Here is a 20713-nt window from a genome sequence, read left to right on the forward strand (position 1 = left end):
GCATAGAGCAGCAGATCAGTCTGACTGGTAATCCGGTGCACACAATCCATTTTGCTATGGCCTTCTCCCTGGCCTCCGTAGCCTGTTGTACTCTAGAGTCAATTTTGTATTTTGAAACACTTAAAAGAGCAGTGCAAATAGTTTAATGTGGTGGTGCACTGGCTTGACTTGGCCCGTCATTGGAGGTTTTATGTATCTGTGGGGTTGAATTAGTGTAAAAAAATAAAGTTATTCTGATTTTACTTCCTCTCTCACCCCACACAGTCAGCTCTAATGCCGCGTACACACGAGCAGACTGTCCGACAGAAAAGGTCCGGCAGAACGATTCCGTCGGACATTCTGATCATGAGTGGGCTTCATCAGACCTTCATCTGACCTTTTCTGTCGAAAATTCAGACGGACCTAGAAATAGAACATGTTTCAAATCTTTCCGACGGACTCGAGTCCGATCGAAAAATCCATTCGTCTGTATGCTAGTCTGACAGACAAAAAAGGGCAGCTATTGGCTACTGGCTATGAACTTCCTTATTCTAGTCCGGTCATACGTCATCACGTTCAAAATGATTGGACTTTGGTGTGATCGTGTGTAGGCAAGTCCGTCGCAACTCCGTCGGAACTCAGTCGAAAACAGACGAGGAGTCTGCTCGTGTGTACGTGGCATTATTTGTCTCTCTATAATATACTACATGTATAGCCCTTCCCAGGGCCGGCCTTTAGGCGCCCTGTGAAAATTATTGACAGTGCCCCTCCCAGTGACCACATCCCTCTCTCTCTCTCTCTCTATCTATCTATCTATACATATATATTGGTGAGATACTTCAATTCTGGGAAAGCAAGCAGCATTTTCTGAAATCACTCCCATGACAAACAAACAGTTATTATTTCAGAATAACAAAAATTATGCAATCTGAATGCAAGAAATTTTGTTAAAAAAATCCCTGCAATGTACATAGATAAGACTGTTCTCAACAAAAGTGGAGTTAAGTGTACTGTGTTTACCTTTGTATGAATTTCTGGATGAGTTGTCCAGGAATGGAGGCCTGTAATGCTGCATAGTGCTCTGGATGGTGGTCTGAGGAGGCCTGTAATGCTGCCCAGCACAATGCTCTAGACAGTGGTCTGAGGATGCTTGTAATGCTGCAGAAGGGTAAACGTCCCTGCCTAACATTTTCGGCCCGTTTTCATTTATTAACGAAAACGGATCTGATTTTCATCATCGATTTTGTCAGTGTGGTGTACTTTTCATTTCATTTTTATCACTGTAAAAATGCTGTTGACTAAATCTTTGATAAAAAAATGTTTTCGTTGACGAAATTAACACTGCTGGTTAGGTCTAGTTATGGTCAACATTCTGTAACACCCGCATAACGGTGTACTGTATTTTAAAATAAATACACAAGTAGTGCTTTTCATGCTCTTTGTACTACCTTATTGAAAAAGCCCACGGGTCATTCCGAAACTGTTGTGAAAGCACCTTGTATTCCCAGTGAAAGCGGTGCTTCATGTCAATAAGACATTATAAATTAGCACAAGAGGGTTATTCTCTGAAAATGTTAATTAGCAGAAAGGAAAAGTACCACAAGCCTGGATCAGCCTTTGTGCTGTAGGCCTGTTAGGAATATAGGCAGCTCTCATGAATAATATACCCCAGTCACATCAGGTGCCGTATTTACAGCCTTGATTTATATGAGCTTCTGAAATGAACTGTAAAGTCCTTCCCCACATATCGAATTTAAGAGCTGTTCTCTGGATGTGACAGTAGCTTTACATCCCATAACAGTTTTATCATGTAAAGAGACAGGAACCAGTATGCTCTCCATTTCCAGCTAGCTTGACAGAATAGGCCTTCTGTGTCAATCAGGATCAACATCCACTGTAGTTCCATCAGAGGCAAAGCATTTACATTTATATAAATGTACAAAAATCTAACCACTAGCTGGCAGAAATGGTCTTTCCTATTGGAATTTTCACTGCTGTATAGTGCTGCATAGTCACTCATTGGGATGCACAATCTGACCCTTCGTGTTGCATGCATGTCCTTTTTGCACCTAGTGTTCACCTACTTGCTATAGCTTTGATTTTTAGAAGTTTACTACAGCCAGTACAGAACTGATGTTTTTCTTAAACATCTGAGAATGGCACATCTGTAAAATGCTGCAGCTTCAACAAAAAAATATGTCAGCATCTTTCTAAAACACGATAAACAGAAATGTAGCAATACATATTTTGTGCATTAATCAGCATGAAATGTGGAATGATTATGGACTCTTTCAATAGACCTCCTGAGCATTTTCAAAAGCAGTGTCAACCTATTGTTAAATCAATGGTTCTCAATCAGGTTCTTTCCCTCTCCTGGGCCTCTGGGCCAGGCCTCCTCTCTCTCAAGCCTATTGCCAGCTGCAGATCCTTGAACTTCCCACAGTGTCTCTCAGCTCCCATAGTATCCCTAACCCGTAGTGGCCCCCAGTGTCCCCAGCCCCCCTGAGAGCCCTCATCCTCCACAGTGCCCCCCCCAAACTCCTGCAGTGCCACACAGGCTTTCACAGTTTCCCCAGCCTACTGCAGAGCCTCCAGTCCCCTCCAGAAATCTCATCCACTACAGGGCCATCAAGTCAGCTGCAGAGTCCTTTAACCCACACCGCAAACTTCCTAACAGTGACATCCAGCCCCAGCATGAGCATTCTGGCATTTCAATGCATGTTTTGCATTCCCATACTTTTATTGGGTGAGAAAAACCTTTGTTCTTTACCATTAGGGTATGGAAGGTTGTGGAAGAATTTATAAGTCCCTGGTCTCAAAAAGGTTAGAAAGCACCAGTTTAAATTTCTGATACACTTTCTTTAAACAGAAAACCTTCACACATCCGCTGCTGATGTATAGGGAATTCTACTTATCATATGGAGGTTTTTATGAATATCAGTGGTACAGCATCACTGTTTGATAGGATTTTCTATGGGTAAGCTGCAGTGATCCCATTTGGCCGTTTGGTCCCCATTAAGTCCTATTATGGCCTGACTGTGGTCAAATCTCTGTGATCCCAAAAAAGTGCCTATCATGCTAAAATTAATAATTTGGGTGTCTGTTTTGTGTGCCACTTACTCATATTTACCTTTATCTTCTAGTCAACACTGCTGTATGCGTATCATTGCATGACTTTAAAGAATATATTTTTTACATTGTTTATATTGCATGTCTCTTCTGCATTAAAGAGCCTACCTGCTTGCACTTTTTGAAAGTAGGACTTTAGTTCCACTTTAAAGTGATACTAAAGCTTTGTTTAAAAAAAAAAAAAATTAACAAACATGTCATCTTACCTCCACTGTGCAGCTCGTTTTACACAGAGTGGCCCCCGTACATTCTCTTCTGGGGTCCCTCTGGCGGCTCCTCCCCGCATTAGATACCCCCCTTGGAGAAGTGCTTTCCTGAGGGGGTTACCTTGCGGGAGCGCTCCCGAGTCATTCATTCGGCATACATAGAAGCTGAATGTATGACTCGGGCCCGCCACCCGGTGCCCGGGTCATTGGATTTGATTGACAGCAGCGGGAGCCAATGGCTGCTCTGCTATCAATCTATCTAATCAAAGCCGGGAATCTGTGAAGAGAAGGACGGCGCATCCCCGCCGAAGAAGATGAAGGGGCTCAGGTAAGTAAAACTGGGGGGGCTAGGGGACCGGTGACTGCCAGGTGTTTTTTCACCATAATGCAAAGGGTGCATTAAGGTGAAAAAACACAAACCTTTACAACCCCTTTAAGGAAGTTTTGATGGGGCTATAGCAAACACAAGCACCCCCATCCCACCACTTAATTCATGCATGCTAGGTTCTGTATTTTGTAAGTGTAAAGGTTCTGTATTTTGTAAGTGTAAAGCTGGTATACACAGAAAGTTTTTTTTTTTTTGTTCAACCAGCAGGTTGAACAAAAGAAAAAAAAAACGTCAGGTTCCTGCATCCACACAAGCGATATGGATGCAGGAATTTTCCCAGCTGTGCTATTGTATTCTGACAAAATACACAGAGCAGTGCTGCAGCCATTGGCTGCATGTGCTGATTGAATGCTGGTTTTCCGGCAGAAATGTTCGACAAGAAGCCTGGCTAACGGCCAGCTTCTGTTGAACAGAAAGGGATACACACTCATCAAAATTTGGCTGCTTCCTGCTGAACCCTGCTCACCTGTACACCCTGCTTAACACCTATAGATATGTATGGCTCCTGAAAGATGTATGGGTACCACTCATTAATGCTTTCATCTTCTTTTCTCCCCAAAAGATCAGAGCCATTATTGTTCAGGCATCATCAAAAGATCAGCATTTATTTCCTGGACTAAAGCTAGCCAAAAATGGTGCGATTTTGGTTGCAGGAAAGCAAAATGCTTGATTCTCTCATCAACACAGCTATTGTATTATCCTGGCGGATGAAAAATTTGCCATGCTGGTTGTACCCAAGTCGATTGGTGGATCGACTTGAGTACATTCAGCCTGCCCATACATGGTTCTAATCTTGGCTGGTTCCTGCTGAACCATCTAAGATTCCAGCCATCTCTGGCTGGCTTTAGATACAGGTAAAGATGACACAGTAATGTAAATCTTACTGCTTGCGATGTACCCTTTATATCTAGCACACTGTGTACACATTGTGTGTCTCGAACTGCTTAGTCCCCCTGCTTTGTGTCTCGCCTTGTGACTTGTCAGGAAGTTACAATGTATGATCTGAGTGAGTGATGACTGGAGGATTAGAGCCTGAAAAAATGCTTCTTCTTACATGCAACAGATTGATATCAACGTTCTCCAAAGATGCTCATTTCATGTCTCTATACACTTTGCTCACTTACATAGTTACATAGTTACATAGTAGGTGAGGTTGAAAAAAGACACAAGTCCATCAAGTCCAACCTATGTGTGTGATTATGTGTCAGTATTACATTACATATCCCTGTATATTGCGGTCATTCAGGTGATTATCTAATAGTTTCTTGAAGCTATCAATGCTCCCCGCTGAGACCACCGCCTGTGGAAGGGAATTCCACATCCTTGCCGCTCTTACAGTAAAGAACCCTCTACGTAGTTTAAGGTTAAACCTCTTTTCTTCTAATTGTAATGAGTGGCCACGAGTCTTATTAAACTCTCTTCTGCGAAAAAGTTTTATCCCTATTGTGGGGTCACCAGTACAGTATTTGTAAATTGAAATCATATCCCCTCTCAAGCGTCTCTTCTCCAGAGAGAATAAGTTCAGTGCTCGCAACCTTTCCTCATAACTAAGATCCCCCAGACCCTTTATTAGCTTTGTTGCCCTTCTTTGTACTCGCTCCATTTCCAGTACGTCCCTCCTGAGGACTGGTGCCCAGAACTGGACAGCATACTCCAGGTGCGGGCGGACCAGAGTCTTGTAGAGCGGGAGAATTATCGTTTTATCTCTGCAGTTGATCCCCCTTTTAATGCATGCCAATATTCTGTTTGCTTTATTAGCAGCAGCTTGGCATTGCATGCCATTGCTGAGCCTATCATCCACTAGGACCCCCAAGTCCTTTTCCATCCTAGATTCCCCCAGAGGTTCTCCCCCCAGTGTATAGATTGCATTCATATTTTTGCCACCCAAATGCATTATTTTACATTTTTCTACATTGAACCTCATTTGCCATGTAGTCGCCCACCCCATTAATTTGTTCAGGTCTTTTTGCAAGATTTCCACATCATGCGGAGAAGTTATTGCCCTGCTTAGCTTAGTATCGTCTGCAAATACAGAGATTGAACTGTTTATCCCATCCTCCAGGTCATTTATGAACAAATTAAATAGGATTGGTCCCAGCACCGAACCCTGGGGGACCCCACTACCCACCCCTGACCATTCTGAGTACTCCCCATTTATCACCACCCTCTGAACACACCCTTGTAGCCAGTTTTCAATCCATGTACTCACCCTATGGTCCATGCCAACGCACCTTATTTTGTACAGTAAATGTTTATGGGGAACTGTGTCAAATGCTTTTGCAAAATCCAGATACACCACGTCTACGGGCCTTCCTTTATCTAGATGGCAACTCACCTCCTCATAGAAGGTTAATAGATTGGTTTGGCAAGAACGATTCTTCATGAATCCATGCTGATTACTGCTAATGATATCATTCTTATTACTAAAATCTTGTATATAGTCCCTCCAAGAGTTTACATACTATCGATGTTAGGCTAACTGGTCTATAATTCCCAGGGATGTTTTTTGGGCCCTTTTTAAATATTGGTGCTACATTGGCTTTTCTCCAATCAGCTGGTACCATTCCAGTCAATAGACTGTCTGTAAAAATTAGGAACAACGGTCTGGCAATCACCTGACTGAGTTCCCTAAGTACCCTCGGATGCAAGCCATCTGGTCCCGGTGATTTATTAATGTTAAGTTTCTCAAGTCTAATTTTAATTCTGTCCTCTGTTAACCATGTAGGTGCTTCCTGTGTTGTGTCATGAGGATAAACACTGCAGTTTTGGTTACTGAAGCCCCCCGATTCACTCGAGAAGACTGAGGAGAAGAATAAATTCAATACCTCTGCCATCTCCCCATCCTTTGTAACCAGATGTCCTTCCTCATTCTTTATGGGGCCAATATGGTCTGTCCTCCCTTTTTTACTGTTTACATACTTAAAGAATTTCTTGGGATTTTTTTTGCTCTCCTCCGCTATGTGTCTTTCATGTTCTATCTTAGCCATCCTAATTGCACCCTTACATTTCTTATTGCATTCTTTATAAATTCTGAATGCTGTGGATGATCCCTCAACCTTGTATTTTTTGAAGGCCTTCTCCTTTGCTTTTATATGCATTTTTACATTGGAGTTAAGCCATCCAGGATGTTTGATAGCTCTTTTAAATTTATTACCCAATGGGATACATTGGCTAATGCCCTTATTTAATATGCTCTTAAAGCAAACCCATCTCTCCTCTGTATTCTTTGTTCCTAATATTTTATCCCAATTTATGTCTTTTAGCAAGGTTTGTAGTTTAGGGAAGTTGGCTCTTTTGAAATTCAGTGTCTTTGTGTTCCCTTCATGTCTCCTATTTGTGTGATTTATACTGAAACTAATTGACCTGTGATCGCTGTTACCTAAATTGCCCTGTATTTCCACATCTGTTATCAGGTCTGTATTGTTGGTAATCAGTAGATCTAGTAATGTTTTATTTCTAGTTGGTGCGTCTACCATCTGACCCATAAAATTGTCCTGCAAGACACTAAGGAACTGGCGAGCCTTAAACGAATGCGCGGTTCCCTCCGCCCAGTCTGTGTCTGGATAATTAAAATCCCCCATTATGATAACACTTCCCATCCTTGCTGCTAATCCAATTTGTGATAGGAGATCCGTCTCCACTTCCTCCCTCAGGTTAGGGGGCCTATAGCATACTTCCAGTATTATTTTCCCCTTAGCTTCATCCCTTTGGAGCTCTACCCATAAAGATTCCACCTCCTCCCTAGCCCCCTCAGTGATGTCATCTCTCACATTCACTTGTACATTATTCTTGATATATAGGCATACCCCTCCCCCTTTTTTACCCTCTCTATCCTTGCGGTATAGGGTATACCCTTGAATGTTTGCCAGCCAATCATGAGAGCTGTTGAACCAGGTCTCTGAAATTCCCACAAAATCCAAATCCTCCCTGTACAACAGTATCTCTAGTTCACCCATCTTGTCCGCCAGGCTCCTGGCATTGGTGAACATGCCACATAGTTTAGACCGGTCGCATATTGTCCTCGTATTGGGTGTTTCAAGATTGCAACTTGGACTTGCTACTATACTCACCTTGTGTTTTTGTGCTTTGGTTAACCTACCACTAATGCCCCCAATACTACCCTCTGGAATATCTTCTGCGCTGGCTATCATTGTCTCTGGACCCTTCCCCCATCGCCTAATTTAAAAACCCCTCTAACTTTTTGGCCATCTTCATTCCCAGCAGATCTGCACCCTCCTCAGTTAGGTGCAGTCCGTCCCTTCTATAGTACCGGTTACCGACTGAGAAGTCGGCCCAGTCCTCCAGGAACCCAAACCCCTCCTTACTACACCAGCTCTTCAGCCACTTGTTTACTTCCCTAATCTCCCTCTGCCTCTCTGGTGTGGCTCGATGTACCGGTAGTATTCCTGAGAACACTACCTTGGAGGTCCTTTTCCTCAATTTAGCTCCTAAGTCCCTATTTAGCTCCTAAGTCCCTAATTGACTCAGGCAATTACTTTTATTTTTATAGGATATCATTTTTTTAAATGTTAATTTTGCTTTATATTTAACATGTCACAAATGGATTCATAGAGACTTCCATAGTTACTGATACAGTGTATCCCTTTTAATAATGTTGTGTAGCATTAGCTAAAGCAAAAATGTAACAAATCCAAAAATAATAAACCTCTGGTTTAACATACTTTTTAGTTAACACTTGCATAGACTGTAAAGTCTACCTACCTACAAAATTTTGGAAATCTATTATATTGATAGTGGTTAAGAATAAATGTTCCTAGTGGGACACTTTGCAATAATGCAGATTGCACAGTAGGAGCAGCTGATTTGATTATCTTCTAGCAGACTAATGACTGTATCGTGGGTAGACTGGAGAGGATTGCTTCTGTCACACAGAATCCTCTAAACAGGAAAACTGGAGAAAACTTGATGAGGAGCATCAGAAAGCAATATGAATTATGAAACAGCAAATAACAGTAGTAAGCCACTTTTTGCAAATGCTGATTATTTCTTCACATACAGTATCTCACAAAAGTGAGTACGCCCCTCACATTTTTGTAAATATTTTATTATATCTTTTCATGTGACAACACCGAAGAAATGACACTTTGCTACAATGTAAAGTAGTGAGTGTACAGCTTGTATAACAGTGTCAATTTTCTGTCCCCTCAAAATAACTCAAAACACAGCCATTAATGTCTAAACCGCTGGCAACAAAAGTGAGTACACCCCTAAGTGAAAATGTCCAAATTGGGCCCAAAGTGTCAATATTTTGCGTGACCACCATTATTTTCCAGCACTGCCTTAACCCTCTTGGGTATGGAATTCACCAGAGCTTCACAGGTTTCCACTGGAGTCCTCACCACTCCTCCATGACGACATCACTAAGCTGGTGGATGTTAGAAACTTTGCGCTCCTCCACCTTCTGTTTGAGGATGCCCCACAGATGCTCAATAGGGTTTAGGTCTGGAGACATGCTTGGCCAGTCCATCACCTTTACCCTCAGCTTCTTTAGCAAGGCAGGGGTCATTATCATGTTCGAATACTGCCCTGAGGCCCTGTCTCCGAAGGGAGGTGGTGATCATGCTCTTCTTCAGTATATCACAGTACCAGGGGCGGACTGACAACTCATGGGGCCCCCGGGCAATAGGGGATCATGGGGCCCCCTTTGTCCCCACCCACACACAAGCCTCACCCTCACAAAGCCCCACGTATATATTGCACTGCTACATGCATTGGTCACAGAATTTCTCTACTGTATGTTCAAAATAAATGTTTAAAGAGTTAAGAAAATAAAGAAAAATAAACTCACATTAACCACGTACATTTACTGCGGGGCTGCGTCTCCTGTGAGCAGAATCACGTACAGGTACTTGATTCTGCACTTGTGGGTCTGCGTGCTGTTTGACCTGCTGCTGCTTTGACACACCGAGAGCTAATCAGCGGGTCTGGCGGACCCGATGTCCGCCGGGCCCCGATGATCATTTCCAACAGAGGCAGAATGGTGGTCTGCCGACGTAAACAAGTCAAATTGCCATTCTGTTAGTAGGGAAGACCGAGATCCTGGGGCTAGAGCCCATAGCAGCAAAGTAAAGAAAGTCATATGCATGTATACAATATACACACATATACACATATATATACATATTCACACACACACTGCAGAGGTTGTGGACATGGTACAGGGGTCAGAGGTTGTGGACATGATACAGGGTCAGAGGCTGCGGTCATGGTACAGGGGTCAGAGGCTGCGGTCATGGTACAGGGGTCAGAGGTTGTGGACATGGTACAGGGGTCAGAGGCTGCGGTCATGGTACAGGGGTCAGAGGCTGTGGTCATGGTACAGGGGTCAGAGGCTGTGGTCATGGTACAGGGGTCAGAGGCTGCGGTCATGGTACAGGGGTCAGAGGCTGCGGTCATGGTACAGGGGTCAGAGGTTGTGGACATGGTACAGGGGTCAGAGGCTGCGGTCATGGTACAGGGGTCAGAGGCTGCGGTCATGGTACAGGGGTCAGAGGTTGTGGACATGGTACAGGGGTCAGAGGCTGCGGTCATGGTACAGGGGTCAGAGGTTGTGGACATGGTACAGGGGTCAGAGGTTGTGGTCATGGTACAGGGGTCAGAGGCTGCGGTCATGGTACAGGGGTCAGAGGTTGCGGTCATGGTACAGGGGTCAGAGGTTGCGGTCATGGTACAGGGGTCAGAGGTTGCGGTCATGGTACAGGGGTCAGAGGTTGCGGTCATGGTACAGGGGTCAGAGGTTGCGGTCATGGTACAGGGGTCAGAGGTTGTGGACATGGTACAGGGGTCAGAGGCTGCGTTCATGGTACAGGGGTCAGAGGTTGCGGTCATGGTACAGGGGTCAGAGGTTGCGGAGGGATCTTACCAGGCTGTGATGAGAGGTGTACGTCACTGCTGAGACCTCACAAAGTGCCACTGCTGCCTTACATTTAAAAATAGTGCCGCCTGGTGCCATTATGTCGCTGCGCCTGCATGTTCGAAAATGACCGAACGTGTATGGGCTTGCCCGCACAGCGGCGGCGCTGCATGTGCAGATGACACTCCAGCCCCCCTCATCATACCATACAGGGTTAATGTTACTTTATGGTATGTGATGAGGTGGGGGTTTTAGTGGAGGAAGAGAGCAGTGCAGCTGGCTGGAGCATTGAAACAGGTAGGTGAAAGAGGCTTCCCCTTACTCCCCCCTCACACACACACACACACACTGCAAGAATGGACTTTATATTAATTTCCTGGAGATGGGCTGTATTATGGCACCACATCCTTTGCTGTTATTGCTAAAATTCATGAATATGTTAGGAATATATTGGGACTTTTCAGATGCTACAGAGATATTATACATACACATATATTAAAAAGAATTATTTTGTGAAAATGCATCTATGTATGTAGTACCTGAAAAGTCCCAGTATATTCTTAACATATTGAAGAATTTTACTTTCACCAGACCTGTCCTGCTGAGGTACAGGACAAGTTTAAAGCACAGAATTATACAGTGTGGAAGGCAGAACAATCGTGACTCACAGGAGAAGAATGCAGTCTGTCATTTGTCCTGTTATCTTGCCTTAGAGGAGCTCCGGTGACTGCTTTATGGGTAGCAAGGATCGCTACTGTGTTGTCCTGCTTGCCCTGTTCTCCCCCAGGAGGGGAGGGGAGAGGGAGGCTCGGGAACTGCCTGACACACACAAGCATGGAAGAGATCGAGTTTCTCCTTTCTGGACATTCCTCTGCATGCTCGTTACCCGCTCCTCACTTGTCCATAGACCCGAGGAGTGTCTTATATAAGCAGTGACAATGTCCAGGCTCCTGGGTCGACATTCTCCCCCTCACTCACTTACTCAGCTCAGTTCAGTTCATTCAGTGTCCAATGTGCGCTAATTGTCAGCGCTGACATTTCCCATCCTTCCTCCAGCTAGCTCCTCTCCTGCTCAGGACTCAGATTTGGCGCCACAAATTCAGCTTCTCTTGAGCCAATGAGAGAATAGAGAGCGATTCTCTCTCTTCTATTTACACACAGCCGCAGCACCCGATGAGAGACTCACGGGCCCCCTACTGGCCAGGGGCCCTCGGTCGGCGTCCGAATGACCGAATGGTCAGTCCGCCCCTGCACAGTACATGTTGGCATTCATGGTTCCCTCAATGAACTGTAGCTCCCCAGTGCCGGCAGCACTCTTACAGCCCCAGACAATGACACTCCCACCACCATGCTTGACTGTAGGCAAGACGCACTTGTCTTTGTACTCCTCACCTGGTTGTCACCACACACGCTTGACACCATCTGAACCAAATAAGTTTATCCTGGTCTCATCAGACCACAGGACATGGTTCCAGAAGTCCATGTCCTTAGTCTGCTTGTCAGCAAACTTTTTGCGGGCTTCCTTGTGCATTATCTTTAGAAGAGGCTTCTTTCTGGAATGAAAGCCATGCAGACCAATTTGATGCAGTGTGTGGCGTATGGTCTGAGCACCGTCTAACCCCCCACCCCTTCAACCTTTGTAACAATGCTGGCAGCACTCATAAGTCTATTTCCCAAAGACAACCTCTGGATATGACACTGAGCATGTGCACTCAACTTCTTTGGTCGACCATGGTGAGGCCTGTTCTGAGTGGAACCTGTCTTGTTAAACTGCTGTATGGTCTTGGCCACCATGCTGCAGCTCAGTTTCAGGCAATCTTCCTATAGCCCAGGCCATCTTTATGTAGAGCAGCAATTTTTTTTTTCAGATCCTCAGAGAGTTCTTTCCAATGAGGTGCCATGCTGAACTTCTATTGACCAGTATAAGAGAGTGAGATTGATCATACCAAATTCCAGCACTGCCTTAACCCTCTTGGGTATGGAATTCACCAGAGCTTCACAGGTTTCCACTGGAGTCCTCACCACTCCTCCATGACGACATCACTAAGCTGGTGGATGTTAGAAACTTTGCGCTCCTCCACCTTCTGTTTGAGGATGCCCCACAGATGCTCAATAGGGTTTAGGTCTGGAGACATGCTTGGCCAGTCCATCACCTTTACCCTCAGCTTCTTTAGCAAGGCAGGGGTCATTATCATGTTCGAATACTGCCCTGAGGCCCTGTCTCCGAAGGGAGGTGGTGATCATGCTCTTCTTCAGTATATCACAGTACATGTTGGCATTCATGGTTCCCTCAATGAACTGTAGCTCCCCATTCACACCTGAGACCTTGTAACACTAACGAGTCACATGACACTGGGGAGGGAAAATGGCTAATTGAGCCCAATTTGGAAATTTTCACTTAGGGGGTGTACTCACTTTTGTTACCAGCAGTTTAGACATTAATGGCTGTGTGCTGAGTTATTTTGAGGGGACAGCAAATTTACACTGTTATACAAGCTGTAAACTCACTACTTTACATTGTAGCAAAGTGTCATTTCTTCAGTGTTGTCACATGAAAAGATATAATAAAATATTTACAAAAATGTGAGGGATGTACCCACTTTTGTGAGATACTGTACATGTATATTGTTTACAGAAATTCTCTATCAATCCCAAATTTTTTTGCATATCGATTTTTCTTTTATATATAAAGTGCTGTAAAGTGAAAACTACCCAGACAAATGCATGGAATCCTTGTGATCAAACACTTCCCAGAATCCTCATTTAAAATAACTGAACTTTGTGCGCTAAATCATAGTTGGTTGTATTTTCTGAGTTATGGTAAAAGTATCAGTGTAACATTATCAAGCAGTCTCTACTTTCAGTTTGTCATTGTTCTGACGCCCAATTAATATATTATCAATATATTCATTCAAAAATTGAGTTTAATAATATTTAAACAATATAGGGAACTGAAACATTTATTGGGGGATACCAGTGTTGCCAACCTACCAGATTGAAATTTACTGACATGACACCCAAAATTTACTGGCACAGCCACGTTTTTACTGGCATTTCCAAAAGTTAGAAAATTACAGTTTTAAGTGCAAATTTCAGTATTTGGGCTACAAATAAGTATAATATGCAATTAGTCATGTGATTTAAGGTAGCCATTCAGGTAAAAAGCATATTTCTTTTATTTTCATTATAGTAAGCTCAGGGACAGGAAATTAGAATCGGCGGCACACATGAAATTGACTCTCATAGTGACACTGACAGCAGTGTGCAGCAGCACAGATCACCGACACAACGCATCCCCTCCTGAGTCACAGTGATAGTCTCTCTCCATGCCAGGTGGTCCCTTCAGTCCCCTCCAGTCCAAACAGCACTGACAGTCTCGCTCCCGGCTTGCCTTGCTCACATCCCACAGACCAGCACACAAGGCTCTGGCCGCTCGGCCATGACATCACACAAAACGCTTAGGTGCCACCTCTGCCAGACCAGCCCCCCACTGTTACCACCTGAACACACTGTAGCAGACACTTTGATGGTCTCAGCCGTCTGGACCCAAGCTGCGCATGCCCAGTTCAGAGCCAAGCGTCTTAGCCATATTTTTTACTGGCAAACTTTTCTATTTACTGGCAGGAGAAAAGTGCCTGTTTTTTACTGGCTGCCAGTACAAATACTGACGGTTTGCAACACTGGGGGATACACATTTTGTGCTTTGGTACAGGACACATTACTTATTATGACCAATCATTACTAAAGGTGGCTATACATACTCTAGCTGAAAACTGGACAAGCACTTTACTGGACAAGCACTTTAATAGGCTCTGTGCTATTTCGTTACAGTACACACACACACATACAGTCCTTAGTACAATCAACTTTACCTTTACCGAAACTGCATTATGAACACCTACCTAATCTATCCAGTCAATTTGTATCCAGTCAGGAAGGCCCTTGCATTACATAGTTGTTTGTGGATTTAAAGGAGATTGTAACTTAAAGTATAATTAAAGGCATCCCTGGGGCAGCTGCGGAGTGGCTTGCACAGGGGTCCTGTGTGTCTTTGGCTCCATTTTGGGTCCAAATTCAGGCTAAAATTCGGCCCTGAAACAGAGAACAGGGGCGCACCCTGCTGTCAGCCACATGCGTCTTAGGTGTGAACCCAGCCTTAAGTGGTAAGCTTTATGCCCCGTACACACGGTCGGACTTTGTTCGGACATTCCGACAACAAAATCCTAGGATTTTTTCCGACGGATGTTGGCTCAAACTTGTTTTGCCTACACACGGTCGCACAAAGTTGTCGGAATTTCCGATCGACAACCACGCGGTCACGTACACCACGTACGACGAGACTAGAAAAGGCCGGTTCAGAACCAAGCGCGGCACCCTTTGGGCTCCTTTTGCTAATCTCGTGTTAGTAAAAGTTTGGTGAGAGACGATTCGCGCTTTTTCAGACTCGTGGCTTTCAGATCGTTTTCTGCCGTTCAGTTTGTGCTTGTGGGTTTGTATCTGCTCTTCAGTGCGTGCAGTCAGTTCGTATCAGAGTTTTCTGTGTGATCTTGCCTGCTCGTTGCGGTTTTTCAGGTCGCTCTTCACAGGCCTTGCTGTTCTTCAGTGCGTTCTGTTACTTCGTTCTGAGCAGCCGACCGTTTTCTAGCCATGTTTCGTATGCGTACTCCTCGTAGAGTTCGTGCTGTGCGGGGGCTTGGTGTTGGGGTCCTGACATTGACACAAGTCCAGTCCATGAACAGGGTGGGGAGGAGTTCATGGACCAAGAATTGGTTACTTCAGCGTGACCAGTTCTCTCATGCCTTTGCTCCGTGAGATCCGTGAGAATAATCCTGATGATTTCAGGAACTTTCTCAGGATGACGGACCACGTGTTTCACCGTCTGTTGGCTTCGCTGACCCCCTATATCAGCAGGCAGGATACCTGCATGAGGCAAGCCATCACTCCGGAGCAGAGGTTGGTCGCTACCTTGCGGTATTTGGCCACAGGGAGAAGCCTGCAGGACTTAAAGTTCTTGACAGGCATCTCCCCCCAGGCTCTGGGTATCATTATCCCAGAGACCTGTTCTGCCATCATACAGGTCCTGCAGACGGAGTATATGAAGGTAAGATTTTTATCCTTTTATATCACATTTTATTGTATTGAATGTTTGCTAATATATTGTATTTCTTTCCTCATTCCCTAATTACCATGATTGGAATATGCTGTGAATGTCACCTTTGTCCTCATGCATGCTGGATTTTTATGTAATTATTATTTTATGTCCTTCATACATATTTGCCCTTCACTAACCTCCCCAGCATGGTGTCTCCTGCCCTATATTCACCTCATGTAGTCACTTAACAATGTATTTTATCAGCTCCATAGTAGTGCTTTACCCCAAACACCCCCTAAAATGTTTGGTAATGTTATTTTTGTTTTAAATTCAGGCAGAGTGCCAGAGGCTTTTTTTTGTGGTGTTCCCAAATAATTTTTAGTAACCCTCCCTCCCCCAACTGCTAAGTCAGCTGATCACAATTCTCTATCCTCAATCATCTATCTGCTGACTTTGCCAAACCCATACACACTATACCCATCTCTTTACTGGTCAGATTTATGGATGAATTCCCCAAAGCATGTAGTGCAAGGGCCTGCCTGTATACTTTCCAATGGTACTGTTTAAAGTTTTTGTATCCTATTATTATCTTGATAGGTAATAGCAGAATGTTCAAATGTGCTCAAATGTGTACAGTGTGTATTTATATCTTTGTATTATGACACTTCTTACCTGTCCAGTGGTCTGCCAATAGTGTAACTAAGGAGGGGCTGTTCCAAGTAATACCCATTATTTAGGCATTCATCTCTCAATGAAGTGAAGAGGGTTACCTGTCCAAGAGTCCCCCCCCCTATAATGTTAGAAATGGCCCATGAGAGGGGGGGGGGGATATGATAGGTGTACCTTATACTTTGTTGTTGTTAAATTCCCCTTAATAAATGCTATCTGGAGGTTGGCCCATAATGTTTGTGTCTAATCTGCTTGCCATGTTTCTGTGAAAAAATAGTAATGTTTATTGTTTTTTCCTCAACAGTTTCCTTCAACGCCACAGGAATGGCAGACTGTGGCCTCCCACTTTGCCCAGCGGTGGGACTTTCCTAACTGCGGAGGGGCAATTGATGGGAAACACGTCCACATCGTCCCACCACCCAACTCGGGGTCGTACTATTATAATTACAAGGGGTTTAATAGTATAGTGATGTTGGCGGTGGTGTCGGCTAATTACGAGTTCCTGTATGTGGACGTGGGGAAGAATGGACGGATGTCCGATGGTGGAGTCATCGCCCAGACGGAGTTCTACAGGCGTCTCCAGAATGGCAGCTTGGACTTGCCACCTCCAGAGGACAATGTTGAAGGTCTCCCATTTGTGTTCGTTGCTGATGAAGCATTTGCGCTGGGGGACCACCTGATGCGGCCATTCCCGATGAGGACCCTCACCCCGGAACAGAGGGTTTTTAATTACCGGCTGGCCAGAGCCCGAAGAGTGGTGGAGAACACATTTGGAATCCTGGCCAGCCGGTTCCGATTATATATGACACCCATCCATATGGCAGAATATAAACTGAACCATATAATACTTGCCTGCTGTGTTCTCCATAATTTTTTAAGAAAACATTCAGCCAACTATGCTGGCTCAGTTGGGCCTGAGGCTGGAATCCCAAATCCATCAACACTGACGGCGCTTGAAAGTGGCCGTCCTGGCTTGCCCTCCCTGAGTGCCCGTGATGTCCGGTTACGATACCTGGAGTTCTTTGCGGGTAGGGGGGCTATCAATATGCCACACAATCTGTGAAACCTTTTTCAAATAAAAAACAACCAAAAGAAATTCTTTGTGGACATTTACTGCTTGTGTTTGTTTTAGCTGACCCTGACAGAAATGTGTTGAGTGCAGAAAATGTCGTGATTGGGTAACCTTTTAAAAAACAGTGTTGGCTGGTACTTCCTAAATGCAAAAACACATTTCACTACAAGTGCACTTGCAACTGCACTGAACCTGCACTTGTAGTGCAAAGTGTATTTGCCCTTAGGAAATAACCCCCATTTTTGCATAAAACAGCAATTACATCACCCCAAAAGTGTTGTAGTGTTGAGACAATAATCCACACATTCTTGAGTAAGCCACTTTTTTATACCTGCACAATCACATGTGCATTTACCAAAAGTTTTTAAAACAAACCAACATGTTTGTTGTATAACAATTTTTGCAGTAGCATTATCAAAAATCGAAATATCCATTTCAGATAAAACAGGCCTGTGTAAAACCAACAAGAAAGCCAAAAAACTTGAACTTACAAAGTTCACATTAGGTAAAACCTGAAGGCTATATCAGACATCAGTATTTAGGAACTGGGTTTGATATAGCGTTCAGATGGGGGGAAATCACCCCTGGAAAAGCCAAATTTGGAAGATGCACACCAATTTACGAATGTCAACATGTGCTATCTGCCATCAGGGGGGATCAAGGGACGTGTTTTGGGGGAGCAAGCCCTTCCTCACCGCGACTTTATAATTGAGGAAGGGGTTGCACCCCCAAAACGCCTCCATTGATCTCCCGTGATGGCAGATAGCACATGTTGGCACACTGTGTGCATCCTCCAAATTTGGCTTTTCAAAACATTGAAAAAAATTTTATAAGATTGGACCACAATAAAACAAGTGATTTTGTGGGGTTTAAATTCGCCCCAAAACATCAATGATGTTATTATTTTTTTTAATAACATCACTGATTTGTTGCTGTATGTTGTGCAATTCGAGATTACACCCCATGATCTCCCCGATCAGGATCTGGGCACTTTCAGAAGTAAAGCGTTCTCTATCCCTCACATCACGATCACCTAAAAAGAGATAAAGAACAAAAAAAAAGGTCTCAAAAATCTGCCACCATCCATCTCTTTTACCTGAGCCTGTGGTCGCAGACACTCACCTGTTGTGGTGCCAATCTCCACCACATCTTCTTCTTCCTCCTGCTCTTCTTCTTGTGTTGGTGGTATTTCACCTTCTTCCATAGGTGGGGGGTCTGTGTTCTCCTGGGATGAGGGGTGTCCTCCGAGTCTTTTCTCCCCTATGTAAAACAAAAATGGTATAATTAGCACACAGATATTTGATGGCAGAACTATAAATAGGAAACATTGCTTGGAAGTGGGGTACAATTGTCTGTTTTAGCCGAGTTCCAAGATGTATATTTTTTATTGCCCTTTGTCAAGCTGCAATACTTTACCTGTTGAGTACAAGCTTTACAGATGTAGCCCCCCCTATAGTATACACTGGAGCACCTGTGTGCCCCCCCTAATAAAAATGGTGTTCTGGGGTCCCACACTAGTGCTCCAGTGTCCAGATGTGAAAACAGCTGCTCAGTGTCCTCTCCTTACACACAATCTAGTTGGCATTTCATTCTAGTAACAAACCCATCTACACAAACAAATATTTGGCATCCAAGTAGGCCCCAAAAAATGTGTGAAAATGCATATGGCCTAAACAATGGTGTTCTAGAGGCCGAAAGAAAACGGTCTGATACGAACGAATAATGGGCCCATGAACATTAAAGTTGCCCTTTTAAACATTTCAATTAATAAAAGCATATGGAGCAGAACGAACGGAATAAAGACAGAAAGAATAGGAACACAGCACAACTACTTACTTTTTTGCAGCACTCTCCGGATCTTTCGGTACTGCTCTGGCTCTCTCAACTTCAGGTCCGACCACCGCTTCCTGAGCTGATCTTTAGATCTTCGTACCCCGAAATTCCTGTGAAGGCTTTTGATCACTTTAGCAATGATTTTTGCCTTTCGGATGTTGGGGTGTGGGTAAGCCCATATTTTCCGTCATAGTCGGACTTCCTCATGATGTCGACCATCTCCAACATCTCCCCAAAGGACATATTTGTGGCCTTAAAACGTCTGCTTCTGGATCGGGACGTGCCTGGATCCGGGCTTTCCTCCTCCTCCTCCTCATTGCTAGAATTAGCATGCACCTGCTGTAACTCCGCCATGTGCTCTTCACCCACTGCGCCGAACGAAAAGGGGCGGGGAATAGACTAGAAAGAACGTCAGGGGCGGGCGGAGTTACACGCATGCGCAGTGTGTATAAAGCGTAACACGTGTGCGTATTACGTACGATCTGTGAGCGGAGGAAGGAGCATTGGACGCGCCGATCGTAAGAACGAAGGTAAGAGACAAACTTGTGCCTATACTGCTTCTAGATTGAGGCCTATATTGTAACAAGATTAGGAGAGTTTTGTCTGACATTAGGCTTTGTCTTGTGTTGTGTCTTGCAGTGAACATGGATATCTTATTAAAAGATAATGACTTCATGTCAGTATTCGTAGAGATGCTAAGGGAGCTGCCCTGTCTGTGGGAGATTACCCACCCCCATTTCAAGAACCAAGCAAAGAGGAAGGCAGCACTGGAGCAATTGTGTGAAATTGTGAAGCAGGTGATCCCCACGGCAGACATCACCTGTTTAAAGATTTTCATTGGTGGCCTGAGGAGCACATATCTGAGGGAGCGCAAGAAAGTCCTGGATTCGCAGAGATCCGGAGCAGCAGATGACATCTATGTCCCCAGGATGTTGTACTACGACAGGCTGCACTTTCTGGCAGGCCAGACTGAACCCAGGCCATCCCTCTCAAGTCTTCCTTCCACGCTTCCTTCCCCCCCGGCTGAGGCTTCTGACGCCCAACCTGGGCCTTCCAGGCCACATGTGGAGGAGCCCAGATTGAGCCAGGTATAGCATTCCTCTAAATATTTCTGCTTGTACAATCAATGATGTTAACTAGATGTTAGTTGGGAGTACTAATTTAGGATTGTGATTGATGAAGCAAAAACTAAAACCATGTCCCTTTTTCATACACAGGGAAGTCTCAGCCAGGAGGTGGCTGGGCCGAGCCGGCTGGCTGATCTGCAGGTCCCTCCACCCCCCCTGAAAACAGAAAGTGGCAGTAGGAGGAGTACCCTAGAGGAGGCTGCTATAGGATTCTTTTGGAGGGCTACAGAGGTCCTGGGAGCACCACACACCATGGAGGAGAACATTGCTGCCTTCATAGCATATAAAATGCAGAGGATGGAGGAGGGCCAAAAAGTCATGTGTGAGGCCCTCATATCGGAGGC

This window comes from Aquarana catesbeiana, linkage group LG02 (assembly GCF_042186555.1).
Source record: "Aquarana catesbeiana isolate 2022-GZ linkage group LG02, ASM4218655v1, whole genome shotgun sequence".
Lineage (NCBI taxonomy): Eukaryota > Metazoa > Chordata > Amphibia > Anura > Ranidae > Aquarana > Aquarana catesbeiana.